The sequence below is a fragment of the Peromyscus eremicus genome, chromosome 8b, assembly GCF_949786415.1.
Source record: "Peromyscus eremicus chromosome 8b, PerEre_H2_v1, whole genome shotgun sequence".
Taxonomy (NCBI): Eukaryota; Metazoa; Chordata; class Mammalia; order Rodentia; family Cricetidae; genus Peromyscus; species Peromyscus eremicus.
In genome coordinates, this window is record NC_081424.1 from 43,680,285 (window position 1) to 43,695,753 (window position 15,469).

At 39.8% G+C, this 15,469-nt stretch overlaps 2 protein-coding genes across 5 annotated transcripts in view; both read right to left on the bottom strand.

The window, feature by feature from the left end:
• Positions 1 to 15,469, bottom strand: part of Epm2a (EPM2A glucan phosphatase, laforin) — a 105,052-nt gene that overhangs the window by 25,699 nt on the left and 63,884 nt on the right. The gene's annotated exons all lie outside the window — the stretch shown is intronic.
• LOC131918736 (zinc finger protein 431-like) overlaps positions 1 to 15,469 on the bottom strand; it is a 61,235-nt gene that overhangs the window by 2,699 nt on the left and 43,067 nt on the right. The gene's annotated exons all lie outside the window — the stretch shown is intronic.

Below are 15,469 nucleotides of genomic sequence, written 5' to 3' on the forward strand. Positions count from 1 at the left end.
GTGCAAGTAAAACATTAATACATATAAAATAAAATAAATACATCTAAAAAAATATTTTTATGACAACAGAACTTTGTGTTGAGGCAGGAGAGTTGGCTCAGTGGTTAAGAGGTTGTACTGTTCTGCCAGAAGACCCAAGTTCGGCACCCAGTACCTACATCAGGTCACTCACAACTGCCTGTAACTGCAGCTCCAGTGGATTCAATGCGCTCTTCTGAATTCTGTGAGCACTGAACTCATATGCATAAATCCACACAGAGACATATACACACAATTAACACTAAACACTTGACAGAAGGATGGAATGTTGAGGGGAGACATGACGTGAAACCCTGTCTTCTGCACATGATGGAACTCCTGCACATATGAACTCATGGCAGCTGGAGGCGCCTGGACTAATCTACACGAGATCAAACCAGTTAAATTTTCCAGCATGGAGCAGGGAGGGACTCCTGAGATCCTACCCAGATGACTTATTGACAGTTGATGTCTGTTGGGACAAGAGGGTCACTTTTTTCAGGACTGTGGCCACTAGAAAGTTTCCCACTCCCCAGTGGATGACCCCATGAATGTGCACATGTGGGCAGCACTAAAAGAACTCAATGGAATAAGTAAATAAATTTTATAAAAGGACATGAAATTGAGAAGATAAGGTGAGAAGTCCTAGGGGAAGCTAGAGAGGGCTAAGATAAAATTAAGATACATCATATATATAAACAACATTCAAAGAATAAACTTTTTTTTTTTTTTTTTTAAAAGATTTATTGGCTCAGCATGGGAGGAGGGGACTGGACCTACCTGGACTGAGTCCACCAGGTTGATCTCAGTCTGTGGGGAAGGCTTTGCCCTGGAGGAGATTGGAATGGGGGGCGGGCTGGGGGGAAGGTGAGGGGGGCGGGAGGGGGGAGAACAAGGGAATCTGTGGCTGATATGTAGAACTGAATTGTATTGCAAAATAAAAATTTAAAAAAAAAAAAAAAAGATTTATTTATTTATTTATTATGTATACAGCATTCCGCCTGCACATATGACTATAGGCCAGAAGAGGGCACCAGATCTCATTATAGATGGTTGTGAGCCACCATGTGGTTGCTGGGAATTGAACTCAGGACCTCTGGAAGAACAGCCAGTGCTCTTAACCTCTGAGCCATCTCTCCAGCCCTAAACTTTTTTATAAGAAGAGAAAATTGTAGAAAAAAAAATTACCAACTAGGACTAGTACTGGTTCTTTTGTGATTCAACCAACCTGCAGGTCAATAAAAACCCAACCTAATAATACCAAAACTTAACTGAAGACCATGGAAAACGAGTGGCTAATACTCTGAAATCTTGCTTTCTTATTGCAAATCAAAATCACTTTAATTCATTTGAATGAACATGACTTTGGGATGCCAGGCAGTCATATCGTTAACACTGCTGTTGGCTTCACCTGCCAGGTTGGCACCTGTGGCACAAGAGCTACTGAGGCGTAAGAATAAGGGCTGCTCGCTGTGCATCAGCTGTCAGTCAGAGCAGACCTCACAGGCTATAATGAGGACATCACGCAGAATGAGCGTCCAAGCACTCTGCAAAAATCCACTCCGAGGGACCAACAGGAGAAGCTGGCATGGAAGCAACAAGTTTATTATACAGACACAGCAGTTGGAGAATTCATCCACTAATAGCCTTTGGAGACAGCAGAATATCTATCTCCTAAGAGGGGAAATTAGCATCATTTCTGGCCATAGATAATAAAATGATTAGTGATAGAAGAGAAATGATGGAATAGGCTTTTGTTTGGCTATCACAACAACAAAATAAAACAAACAAACAAAAAAAAAACCTAACTATGGAGCTGGAATTATTTCTTGATAAACAAAGCAGCAAAGTATATTCTCAGAACAGAAAACAGATTTTGCTGGAATCCTGTTCAAAACTCAAAACCCAGGTGAAAACCTGAGAAAGAGAAAATTGTGTGTGTGTGTGTGTGTGTGTGTGTGTGTGTGTGTGTGTGTACAGAAAACTGCCTAAGCTGGATAATTGTGTTGTGTTTAGCTTATTTAACATTTTATGGCCAACTCAATATGAAATTAAAATATGACCTGGCTAATCTAATAAATGAAGAGCAAAGAAGAAAATTCTATCAGTCCCATCATTTTTATCTAATTAATATAAAAAGAGAAATATTAAAATCTGCCTCTAATATACTCCTGGATTTATGAACATATACAGTCTCCATTGCTGAAGTTTGTCCTCTAGCAGTGTCAAATTTAAAGGGTGCTTGCAACACATGCCAGTTAACTCTTGAAGATAATTTCCAGTCTGGAGAGTGGTACTAATTAGTTTCCTAGCTAAAACACAGCTCTGTTAGAGTTTGCTATGGGTCACTGTTGTGGAATATTTGTACACTGTGTGAAGATGCATTGCTGTGATTGGTAAATTAAAAAGCTGAATAGCCAATAGCTAGACAGGAGGTATAGGCGGGACTTCTGGACAAAGAGAGAACTCTGGGAAGAAGAAAGGCAGTCACCAGCCACACACAGAGGAAGCCGAATGGGCAGCATGAAGATGAACAAACCACATGGCAGAACGTGGACCTGGGCTATGTGAAAAAGCTCACTGAGCATGAACATGTGAAAAGAAAGTAAGTCAGCTAGCCTGGTTCTTCTCTGGCAGTGGTACTCAACCTTCCCCAGGGGTCACACATCAGATATCCTGCATAGCTGACATTTACATTACAATTCATAACAGTAGCAAAATTACACTTACGAAGTAGCAACAAAAATAATTTTATGGTTGGGAGGGTCACCACAACATGAGGAACTGTATTAAAGAAACAGCATTTGGGGAGGTAAAAAAAATGACTACTCTATAGGTTCTACTTCAAGTTACTGCCCTGACTTTCCTTAATGATGGACTATGAACTGAAAGCGTAAGCCACATAATCCCTGTCCTCCTCAAATTGCTTTTGGTCAGAGTCTTTTGTCAAAACAGCATATTGGAACTAGACCAATACTTTTCTCTAGGCTAAATTCTTGACTCGGTTTCTGAAATTGTAACCTTATTGGAGGTAGGTTCTCCACAGAAGCAATGAAGTTAAACTGAGGTCACTCGTGGGAACTCTAACGCAATATGACTGGTGTTATCATAAGAAGAAAGCATCAACACAGAGACACTAAGAGTGTGATGACACAGAAGGTAACTTCCTGGGAGCCAGGAAGAGGGGGTTAGCAAGTACTCTTTCACAGCCCTCAAAACAAAGCAATGCTGCAGACCTCTCACCATCTAAAAAAGTGAAACATCAGTCTGATAGGGCTGGTGTATGGTGCTCTCTGTGGTTGAGTTTAAAGAAATAAAACAGTTGTCTTCTTTGCAACTACAAATCTAAGGGGAAAATGCTTACAGCATCAAGAAGCCCAAACTGTTGGACTGAATACTGTTAAGAACTGATAAGCCTAACCCTCAACTAACACTCGGGGGCTATACATTTGTACTTCAACTCACTCTTCACTGAGGTCAGTCTTCTTAAAGCCAGACCACAGAATACACAGGAAGGACTCATTAGAAAGAGTGACATCAGAACTGACATAGGAAAGAAACACAACAATCAAGGCCCTTAGGGTAAAGGACAACGTACATTTAGAGAGAACTGAAAAATCTAGAGACATAGAGTACACGGCAGCAGATCAGACAGGCCGGAAGCACAAAATGGTAGTTCATTGGCATTCAGGAAATCTACATAGTAATAGAAGGCAGTGAAGACTCAATGGAGGACTTTTAAGTAGAAGAGTGACTTGGACTTAGATTTGCCTGGCTACTGGTGGAAAACTGGTGAAGCAGGTAGTACAGTCTATATTAGAGGAAAGGAACAACCTTGGGATGGGATGGCTTGGAATATAGTTAGTGTGCAGAGAGGACATGAATGCATTCAAGATGGATGCCAGCAAAAGTGACCTTGGAACCTCCAGAATGACCATATGTAATGACAGAAAGGGAAGATTAACAGTGGCAAAGTCACTGTGGTCCTATAATTTACCTTCTACTGATAAGGTGTTCCCTTTTCTATTAAACTCACCCTAGCAAGGCCTTGAGGACAGTTTCCTTTCAAATCACTCATTCCACTGAGCACTTCATTTCTCTATAGTGAAGTGATTCATAGATGAAAACTATCAGCCTCAAAATTTTGTAAACTACAGTTTCTTCCATGTTTCATGGCCCAGGACAACTGTCATCTCTGTTTTATATGAGAGGTAGATTTATTGTACATTCACTACTGAGTTCAAATGTGTGAAGATCTCGTCGAAGCTGGAGAACATATGTAATATGTAAATCACCTATCCTTTAAACAATATAAACTATCATATGCATCTCAAAAGAAAACTCAAAAGAGACTCAATGTCTACCAAGTCCCACCTGTCACAGATACGATGTCACAGAGAAAGCTTCATGCTAACTTCCTCTGTCCCAAATGCCATCACTATGTATTGACACACGTCCCACTGGTCACTTCCATTAACCTGAATTCCTTGCTTATTTTTCTTAACCACACTTCTATCTCCTCTGTTCTCTACATACCTTCTAAGAATGAAATTTTCTCCGGGTTCCAAGCTCTGATTTTTCATCAGTTTCTTGTTACCTAGACATCTCACTAGCTTGTTTTCGCTGCTGTCTATATTCTGGTAAATTCAAAATCTATGGCCCTCAGCTCAGATTTCAACCCTGAAAATTCCCCACTGGATATAACCTTCAGCATTATCTGAACTCATTTTCACCAACTTACATGGGCTTCCTTGCTATCTACAGTTGCCTCTGTTTCTTCTGACTCCATGAACTGTGCCTGCCACCCAGACACCTAAGCAAGGAAACTTCATTTGGTTCATTCCAGTTCCTCTCCCTGCAAATCACTGAACCAGATCCACAGGTCATTCTCCTGTGTAGTTGTGGTCTCAGCTGATACTCAGTGTCATGGCTTTCCTTCAGATCCTCAGCATTTAAAAAGAGACCCATCCCTTGGCCTCCAGGTGACCTCCTGGCCTACCTTCCTTCCCCACTGTATTGGGGTGTTCTTTCTAAAACACAAACCATGCACGTTCCCAGCCAAAAATACTTGAGGTGACTACTCATTGCTCTCATATGACATCACAATTGTTTGTGCCAATCTTCTCAAATCTAACTCTTATGGATTTCTCTGATTCCATGCTACCATGTGAGCTTTCCATCCAGTTTAGGAGAGTAATTCTGCTGAGGTGCCATACCCCTCTTTCTCCTGCCTCCTCTACTACTCTTCTTGGATTGCATTTGCAGTACTCATGTGTCTGATTTAACTGATTCTATCTCACAACCCCATCAGTGTTCCTTCTGATATCCCACAGCATCTCGTTTATTCTTTTGTTAAAAGGAGGTACAAATAATTGCACACCTTTGGTTCAGGCTCCTGCCCCTCAACTCTGAATTACTGCTTTTCCTCTTTTGTATTGCGAACTCCCCAAGAATAAGAAATGTCATGGTTATCACCATATCACCGGTGATTAACATTGCAAGCATTTTATTCGCCTTAAAAGCAAAGGCAATGAAGAAATAAGGAAACGAATCATCAGCTGATGACTCATTCAAGTCAATCCCACAGCACTTCTATGACTTTTGTAAAGCTGTAGTAAAGACATTTTCAACTGTATTATCCCAAGAACATATGTGTTAAATTATTGGTTGAGTTTTGCTCAAAATAACAATTTTCTCTGCAGACAAATGTGAAAGCTGGTTTTACCCAGAGTATGAAACAATATAACCCAACATGTTTCCCCCTTTGCCCTCATTGCCAGAAAACTTAAATTTCAAATTTAATAGTAGTAATTACACTAGTAATTTGCATTCTGCCGCTTGTTCTCCTAGATGGTCTATTTCTATCCTAAATTCTTCTACTATACACAATTGTTTTTCTAAAGTCTTCTGTTATAAATAATTATGTATTTGTAGGTAGGTGGAGAATGGTAGCAAAATCTAATCCTCTGAAACACTTGTTCCTTCCCCTTTCAGTTTCTCCCAGTAAGACAGTGACAGAAAGGTAGAAAACAGACCCTGTAGCTGACCACAAAGATGCATAGCCACCCATGAGAATCCCCAAGCCGTGGTCAGTTGAGTATGGCAGCAACGCCTGTCAATCCAAAAATCACCCTCAAACAGAACTGATTTAAATATTACAGCCCTCAGTACAGTTCACCTGTGATAATAAAGCTCCATTCCTACTTGGAATGTGGTCATATCTTTATTACTATAACCCATGCACAGTTGAGTGCAGTTTTATTTCATGCCATATGGTATTTTAAAGTCAAGTTGTTAATGCACATGGACATTTCAGCTTACAAAAACTAAATGAGATTCTGGGGTAGCGTTTGCAGTCTAGGCTATATGCTAGACTCTCCTGAAGGTTCTGTTGTCATGATTCTGCAAGATCCTCAATGAAATTAGTCTCTGAGCCAGGGAGCTAGTGCTCAGCATCCTCTATTCTAATCACTCCCAAGTGATTCTTATACACCTTGGGGCTTCAGTAGAGCCCAGTGGAGGCCAAGGGTCAAGGGAAAAATATGTCACCCCCTCTTTGAGAGTACACTGCCTCTCAAGATGTCAAAAATAAAAGTAACTCCACCTATTGTGTATTTATCAAACTGAAATGAAGCTATAGAAATAAAATTTAAAGTGAGAAATTAGAAGCAATTATGCATATTTAAAGGGATTTTGTCTTTGTGACAGTTAAGAATTACTCCTATTTCCAGGCCTTCCCAGTGGTGACTTCAATGATTTCAAGACCTGTTTATGTGTTATCAATGACCGTGTGACCTTTGCACAGTCGCTTGCATCCCTCTGGGCCTCATGTGTCTGTCCATACAGAGAAGGCCAGACTGGTAATACCATCCCAGTGCTTCTGGTATCACAAACAGGTATCAAGATGATTTGTGGAGATGAGGGGGTAGTAGCTCACTTGGCGTCTAGCTCCATTCCTTTCCTCAGCCAGCATCTTGGTTTCATCATCTATAGATGGCTGGGATTTATGGTGCAAAATACTGAATAGGATTGTGTAAGTGAAGTAATACAGATGAAACAGACTAGTTCTGGATACCTATTAATCAATATTAAAGCATTATCTCTCATCTGATTATTGATATTACCCTTGAAAAGGGTTCAGGGCCCTTCGTATGTTAGTGTTTAATCAGCCTCTTCAAAATTATATTTGACCAACTACTGACTATTTCCTTATAGGGTGATGGCATTCAGTGTTTGGAGGAAAACTGGATCACATGACTGACTGCCCTCTTTAAACTCAAGTATAAGGGGATACTTTTAATAGAACTCAACACACTCATTTATTTACACTATGTTGGCTATACTAAATTTTCTACAACCAGAGCAGATCTGAATAACTGCGATAGAAACTACATGGTTCACAAAGCCTATATCCTGTTTACTCCTTTAAAAAGAAAATTGTGGGCTGGAGAGATGGCTCAGAGGTTAAGAGCACTGGCTGCTGTTCCAGAGGTCCTGAGTTCAATTCCCAGCAACCACATGGTGGCTCACAACCATCTACAATAAGATCTGGTGCCCTCTTCTGGCATACATGCAGACAGAACACTATACATAAATAAATAAATAAATTTTAAAAAAAAGAAAAGAAAAGAAAATTGTTAGTCTCTACCTTTGAGGTATAATATACTAGAAAGCCCACAGTTCTACCCCATAGAAACTTAATCATCAAGACCAGTTTTATTTCACGAGTATGTATTTCTACTCTATCTAGAGGCATAAAAGGGATTGCCTATGGAGGAAGCAGGCTGTGTGATACACGCTGAAGGAGATACATGCTGGCAAAACCAACAGTGGGAAGCACAGAGATGCTTCAGATGGGGAAAAGGGGGGAAAAAGGCAGTAATAAAAAGTGGGTCAAAGTTCTCAACTCGGTTTAAGAATCTCATGGATTACTGGCCCTGCCAAAAGCTCAGCGACAGAAAGAATTCAAGTGCCAGCAGATGGGGAGGAGTGTTGTGAAATGCTGTCTTCTGGAGATGGCACAGCCAATACACTCACAGACGCAGACACAGATACATGAAGGAGGGAGGAGGTATTTGGGGGAGTCTAGGGGGTGTTGGGATGGGTATGATCAAGATATATAATAAACATGAATGAGACTGTCAAAGAATAAATAAAAGCTATCCTTTAAAAGTTCTGGTTTATTGGGCAATTTCTCTGCAATGGTTTATATGAACTGCCTCAAAAATACTTTATTCACTTATTAGTAAGTACATGCTCAGCAAAGACGTTTCTGTTTTGCTATTTGACAGCAGTTATTGCCCTAATGAATAAACCAGGGCATACACTTTAAGCACATTCTGCCATCTAAGCAATGGCTGATCTAGCAAATAACTTGATTCTATGAGACTCGGGTTTTTAATGGGGCCTCTTGAAACTCTTCGGTTCTAGAATTTGCTGCTCAACTCTTACGTAGAGAGAAACGCTGCATAAAGTTCTGATGACTAGGATTTCCCACACGGTACTAAACAATGGTTCATCACAGGACAAAGCTTTATGCTCTCTATCTATACTAATCTATTGTTCTCAGGAAGTTCAGATCTTGATGACAGGATGGAAAACTGAGAGGCAAGTGAGAGTAAGGAATCTGACCGCATCTTGTGTAGAGAGCAACTCTCATGAGATTTATCTTACTAGGAAAGAGAAAGTAGGGGGTGCACTCGTGTGAATAGAAACACAGGAAGCTACTAGAGAATGAAAAACTGCACTGACTGAAACCAGCAGGTGCAAGCATGTCTCTTGGACTCCACTGCCAGTCAGCTTTTCTTAGGCAAATGTAAATGAGAAGAAATATAATTTAGTGTTTAGAAAATATGTCTAATTTACTACCAAAGCTATACAATTTGTCTTGAAGTAAGGAATTCTACATCAGCTTTTTAAAATGATGGTGATTAAGTAGCCTACAATGTACTTCCACTGTTCCTTGTCCTTTCATTATTTGTGGCACCCTGATGAAAAGTAATTATGCTTTGGCGAGTTTTCCTCTTAGATGTAATTTGGACCACTTATCTGAAATTCTCAGAAGGGAGCTGCCTTGACGACTCAAAGAGAACACCTGCTTCAATCAATGCAAAGGAAGCCTCTCCTGAGAGCCTGCTTCTCTGCTAGCTTTGTGCAACCTGAAATACAGAGTGACGTATTCATGAACTGCCTTCCTAGCAAGGATATTCAGTTCAAAGAAATCAGGAATTGCATGGTATACTGATTTATATTTGCATAAGAGAAAAAGAAAGAATGGTCAGGAATATGAGATGCTAAAAGAGAAAACTGAGATAAACTGACACCCAACCCTAGTGACCAACACAGCCTCAATAACAATGCCCCTCAACTACTTGGGAACTATTAACAAAACCTCATATATTAAGATTCTGATATATTAAATAACTCAAGGGAGATCAGCAGGAATTGCATATTTCGTTGTCTGCAATGAAGATTTTCTGTCTGTGAAAATTCTATCCTTCCTCTTTTCAATGGCATGAAAAAAACAGGTAATTGGATGGGATGTGTGGCTCACAAAGGAAAGGTGGTCCCAATGCACTATTGAAGAACTAAATTATCCCATTTCTAAGTATGACTTGTAAAGCTTCAAACGTACTTTTAAAAGGTGATTTGTCCTTTTATAACCTATAAAGAGGCACCACTATTACATGGCTTCTCCACTAGGTTCCAATGGATACCAAAGAGCGCTTTCACAAACAGAACCACTTGGCCTCTCTGAGTTCTTGAGATGCACATAAGTAACTACAGTACACAGTATCACAGTACGTAAGTAACCACAGTCCCAAGGATCTAAAGCCCAATTTCAGCAAATCTGCTCCAAATCCATAGTGGATGGAAAAGTTCGTCCTCTATCTGTATTCTACCAGCTCTTTTTGTTTGCCAGTAATGGGTACCCAGTATTCTGGTGGAAACCACTGAAGGAAAAAACTGCAACAAATCATTTTGGATTATTTATCCTTATATCCACACTGTACTGATTTTAAGAGCATTTGCAAAGCTAAGTATAATGCTATAATAATCCTTTATTGAAATGTAACATAAACTAAACGTGCCCATGACCATACTGCTCAATTACATTTTCTTAACAAACTGGGTATATCTGTATAGCAACACCCAGATGCAAAAACAGAACTATTTCGAGCCCCAGGAAGGCTCCACTCACACCTATTTCTAATATTAAAGGGATCATGACTATCCCAACATTCAACAGCACAGACTGGCTTTGCTTCCTTGTCAAGGAACTTCCATTACATCAATTCATCTGCCAACACAGAGGCATGGAGAGCTGAGATTAACTGTACAACACCACACAACTCTTAAAGAACGACTCCATGTAGTGAGCATTCAAGGAAAGTACCTTGGCCTCTAAAAGCCTCCCTAAGAACCAGTAAAAATCATCTGGGAAGATAACCTCTTCTGCACATTTGGGTAACTTCTGACTGTTTCAAAGTATCAAAGGATGCTCTCCTTCAGAGCCTATCTCTAGTAGACATTTGTATTATTCCCCCTAAACCTCTAGCAGATCTATCAAGAAGAGAAGATTAAGCACCAGGAAGAGAAGCCATAGATGCATTATAGTCATGCTTTCAGGTAATTTTCTCTGCTCAGATCACAGCACTCAAGTGTCATTGTTCAGTGTTCATCAGATTCTCCAGAGAAAAAGAATGCACACATACACACAAGATCAGCAGTGTATCATCAGCTCCAATGTTAAGTAGATCTTCTTGAACTTCCTTGATTCCTTGGCTGCACTAACCACGGAGCTCACTATTATTTGTGAATTTGGTGGCGTATTCTTCATCAATTTTACATTTACTGATGCACAGACTATAATCCAAACTATTTGAAAGCACGGACAAGTGGTAAATGATTTTAGGATCAGGTTACCAGGGTCCAAACAATAATTTAACATTCAATACTGCTGAAAAATTTCATGAATTTAGGTAATACAAATATTGGTTGGAATTCTGGAGCCGTGGCTCAGTGGTCATACAGAGGACTGGAGTTTAGTTTCCAGAATCTATATAGGGTGGCATTCAACTACCTGAAACTTCAGCTCCAGGGAATCTGACATCCTCTCCTGATGTCTGCAGCCACCTGCACACATGCACGTGTCCATGCATGTATACACACACACACACGTGCGCACACACACGCGCGCGCACACACACCACAAAATGATGACAATAATAAAATATTTTTTAAAAATGTTTTGATCTGCCACACTGAGAATTCAAGAGGAATCCCCAGCTGCCTACAGCACTAAGGCTGTTTTATGACATTTTACGCTTATAACATCTGACCTCCACCCACACTCACTTATTATTTCCAAAGCACGGGGAGGCAAGAGGAATCTACTCACTAACATCACTTCCTAAGTCAGGAAAGCAGGAAAGTGGGCTTGGACAGAGAATTTGATAAGCGTCTATTAGGTCACTAGCTAATGTAAATTAACAACTAATTCATGCTTGAGTCTTAAATTCTAACAAATTTTCTTTTTCTTAGAATCTTGATATTTCCGATGATATCCCCAAGCTTCCAGGGTTCCTGTGTATGAAACTGCCCTTTTGGAGAACGGAACAATTTTCCCAGTGATACACAGTCATTTTCTTGCTATGGACTGTCAGCCCCTTGAGGGTAATTATATTGTGCATCATTATGAAATGTTTCCTTGTTCCCCAAGCTTGTTCTGTTTTCTCCAATGTGGTCTGGGTAGAAAAACATGCATGAATGCATGTTGGCAGAAGCGTGTGCAAAAGCAAATGCCCCACACTTCTCACATTGGCCAACAATGGAGCAAAACTTCAATTCTGAAAGCAGTAGGAAGCATGCATCGAACAGCAATGTTTTACAGTAAAACGGCAGCAGACTTGACTTTCCCAGCGACTGACCACCATGACAGTCTACCACATCTGTCTAAGTACTTAAACATCTATTACTGTACAATCAGGGTACTATCCAAGGAGTGAGGGGAGTGTAAACTCTCTAAAACAGTATTTGAGAGGCAGAGACCACAACTGTTTAAATTTACAAAACAAAACGACTTCATAACAACATCATAAATGACTAGCCAAAGGGCTCAAATTTATGGGTAAGTTTAGTTCTTTCATGAGGACGTTGCTTCTTCTGAATGATTCAAAGGAGAATCTCTTGAAGAACTGGCAGAACAAAACCAAATCAAAAAACCATCTTTTGGTTGGCAATTTTATTAAAATTGTCCTTGCAAGACCAAAGTTATGCTGAGTTTAAAAAAAGGGGGGAGGAACCCCTTGTACTTATAAATTGAAAAAAATTATTTCCAGTTAGTTTATGGAATCAACATTATATCATAAAGAAAGAAAGAAGTCTGGTTCTTAGAGCTGAGAGTTGCTATTAGAAAATCTTTCTATGTTTATTCAAAAATACAGTCTGGGCATTGAGCTAGGGCCCATCTTTACAGCTAGATTTGAAATGACAATGTTCAGAGCAAACCAGAAGTCCAGGAACATTTCCACAGAGAGAGAATTCAAGCTCAAGGTTTGGTTTTCAAAAGTCTACGGATGATGATAAAGACGAGGCCCAGAAATGTCAACAAACTCTCCTGGCAAAAATCTCAGAGCTCATCAAGAATTTTGTAGGAAAAAAAAATGTGTATTCAGTAAATGAGTCTTTATCCCTGCCTATCCAATCTCATTTCTGAAAATTAGTGTTTACTTTTAATCACATTTTATGAGACAACAAGACACACAGATGAATCTCTTTAAAATCAGACAGTCGTGGGATTGAATCCCCTCACTGGTTAAATAAGGATGGTTAATGGATTTACCTTACTAATTATGAGCTTCCTTCCTTGTCATTAAAATGAAGGCACTAAATGGTGAAAGAATTAAGGGAATTCATGCAATGAATTGTCTGGCTCACTACCTTGCAGTTAGTAAACATTCAACAAAATTATATTTCCTTTCTTACTAATAATGTGGGTGTCTTCTACTACTTTCAAGTATCTTATATTTTGCTTTTACGAGCTAAGAAAAATATATAAACAATAGAAGACTATCTAAATCACCATCTTGAGGACTAGGGATGTGGCTCAGTGGTAGAGCTTTGTCCACTGTACATAAGACCTTGTGTTCAATATCTCAAATTGAAAAAAAAAATCATTTTATATTCCAATTTAAAATAATGCTAGGGTGGGGAGTTAGCTCAGCTGTTAAAGGCTAAGTGTCCAGAGCTCAATTTCTACTACCTGTAACACACTTGGTCTCATCTATTTAATAGATCTTAACATCTTAAAGTAAGACCACTTCCAGGAAAAAGTCTGCGCTATAGTGCAGACCCAGATTTTCAAAGCTTCCTTCACAAACCAAATATACACCAAAAATATATGACAAGGGCTGCAACTACAACCTTATGCTACCAACTTCAAGAGATGGTCAAAATATAAAAACTCTTTGAGTAAAGCCACTATGGAAATCAATGTGGCAGTTCCTAAGAAATCTGGAAATAGATCTGCCTCAAGATCCAGTTATACCACTCTTAGGCATATGCCCAAAAGACTCTACATCCTACTACAGAGACACTTGCTTATCAGTGTTCACTGCTGACCTATTCAGAATAGACAGGAATTGGAAAAAGCCTAGATGTCCCTTAACTAGTTAATCCCTTAACTAATGGGTATAGAATTTAAATTCAAGGATAATGAAAATGTGGTACATCTACACAATGGAATATTATTCATCTGTTAAAAATGAAATTATAAATATTACAGGTAAATGGATGGAGCTAGAAAAATTCTTACTGAATGAGGTAATCCAGACCCAAAAAGACAAATATTGTATGTTTTCTCTTATATGTGAATGTTAATATTTAAGCCTTCAATAAGTGTGGCACAATCCATATAAACAACAGAGGTTAGGTATCAAGTAAGGTATTAGTAAGGAGGTTATTAGGGGATCTTCCAAGGAAGGGGAAATAGAATATATAATTATGGAGAGACAGAGTAGTAACTGGAGTGGAGGATTAAATGGGGGGGGGGGGATGGATGAGGAGAAAAAGAGTAGATATTGAGAGGTATAGCTAACACTAAGGGCCATGTGTGGGGTCATATAGAAACCTACTACTGTAAGTTTCTAAAAATATAGACATATATGAAATAAATATAAATGGAATCACCCAAAAATATAGAGAATGTCTCAACTAGATATCTTTCATCACTAAGTGAAACCTCCAATGTCAGGAATGGGTTATATTTAGTTGAGTTATTAGCCAAAGGGGCCCCATGTAAATCCCCAAACAACCCAGGCTATTGCAAGGTTATTGGTTGCTCTCCAAAAACAGATGGTAATGTCCTATTGCTGAAGATGACATTTACACTTCTCTTTGAACACAGTCGAGCCAGTGCCTTTGCGAGGACCTTCACCCTTAGTGTTCATGGTTCTGGAAGGTACTGTTCACACTACCAAAGAAGAGAGGTAAATACCAAGCCAGCTTCAAGCCCTGTGATCTGCAGTGGTGACCTGCCTGCAAGATACAGTGGTGCAGTAGTGGTATAAAACTTGTGGTGTAACCAACAGCTAGCTAGCTATCTGATTGGATTTCAGATCCACTCCAGGAGACAGAACTCACGCCTAACGTTTCTCAGTTAGCCAAGAACCTGATACTAAATAGGCCACAGACCTAGGGGAAAATCTAATAATACTCACTGTTCCACTAAGGGAATATGGCAATAAAATGACTCCTAACACATTCTTCCATACTCATGGATATCAGTATCTCTGCTATCATCAGAGAACCTTCCCATTGCAGTAGATGAGAACTAATACAAAGACCCACAAGTGGACAATGTGCAAAGGCTGAAAGACTTTGGAGCACTCAGTCCTGAATAAGATTGTCTTTATCAAATCCCTCCGCTCAGAGTTCAGAGAACTATGTGGAAGAGGAGGCAGGAAGACTACAAAAGCCAGATTACTCCAAGTCAAACAACATCTTCCAAACACATCAGGACTGATGCGCATATGAACTCACGGAGACTGTGGCAGAGAACTATGTGGAAGAGGAGGCAGGAAGACTACAAAAGCCAGATTACTCCAAGTCAAACAACATCTTCCAAACACATCAGGACTGATGTGCATATGAACTCACGGAGACTGTGGCAGCACACATAAGACCTATACATGTTCAAGCCACATGAGGTCCTAACATTGAGAGGAAGAAGCGGACACAGGCTCCCACTCCTAATTAAGAATTTATCTGCAATGGATACCCACTTGAAAAGGAAAAATTCATTTTTTCCAATGGAGTCTCATTGGGTTTATCAACCACACTTAAGAGTAGGCCTTAAGCCGAGCGATGGTGGCACACGCCTTTAATCCCAGCACTCGGGAGACAGGGCCAGGCGGATGTCTGTGAGTTCAAGGCCAGCCTGGTCTACAGA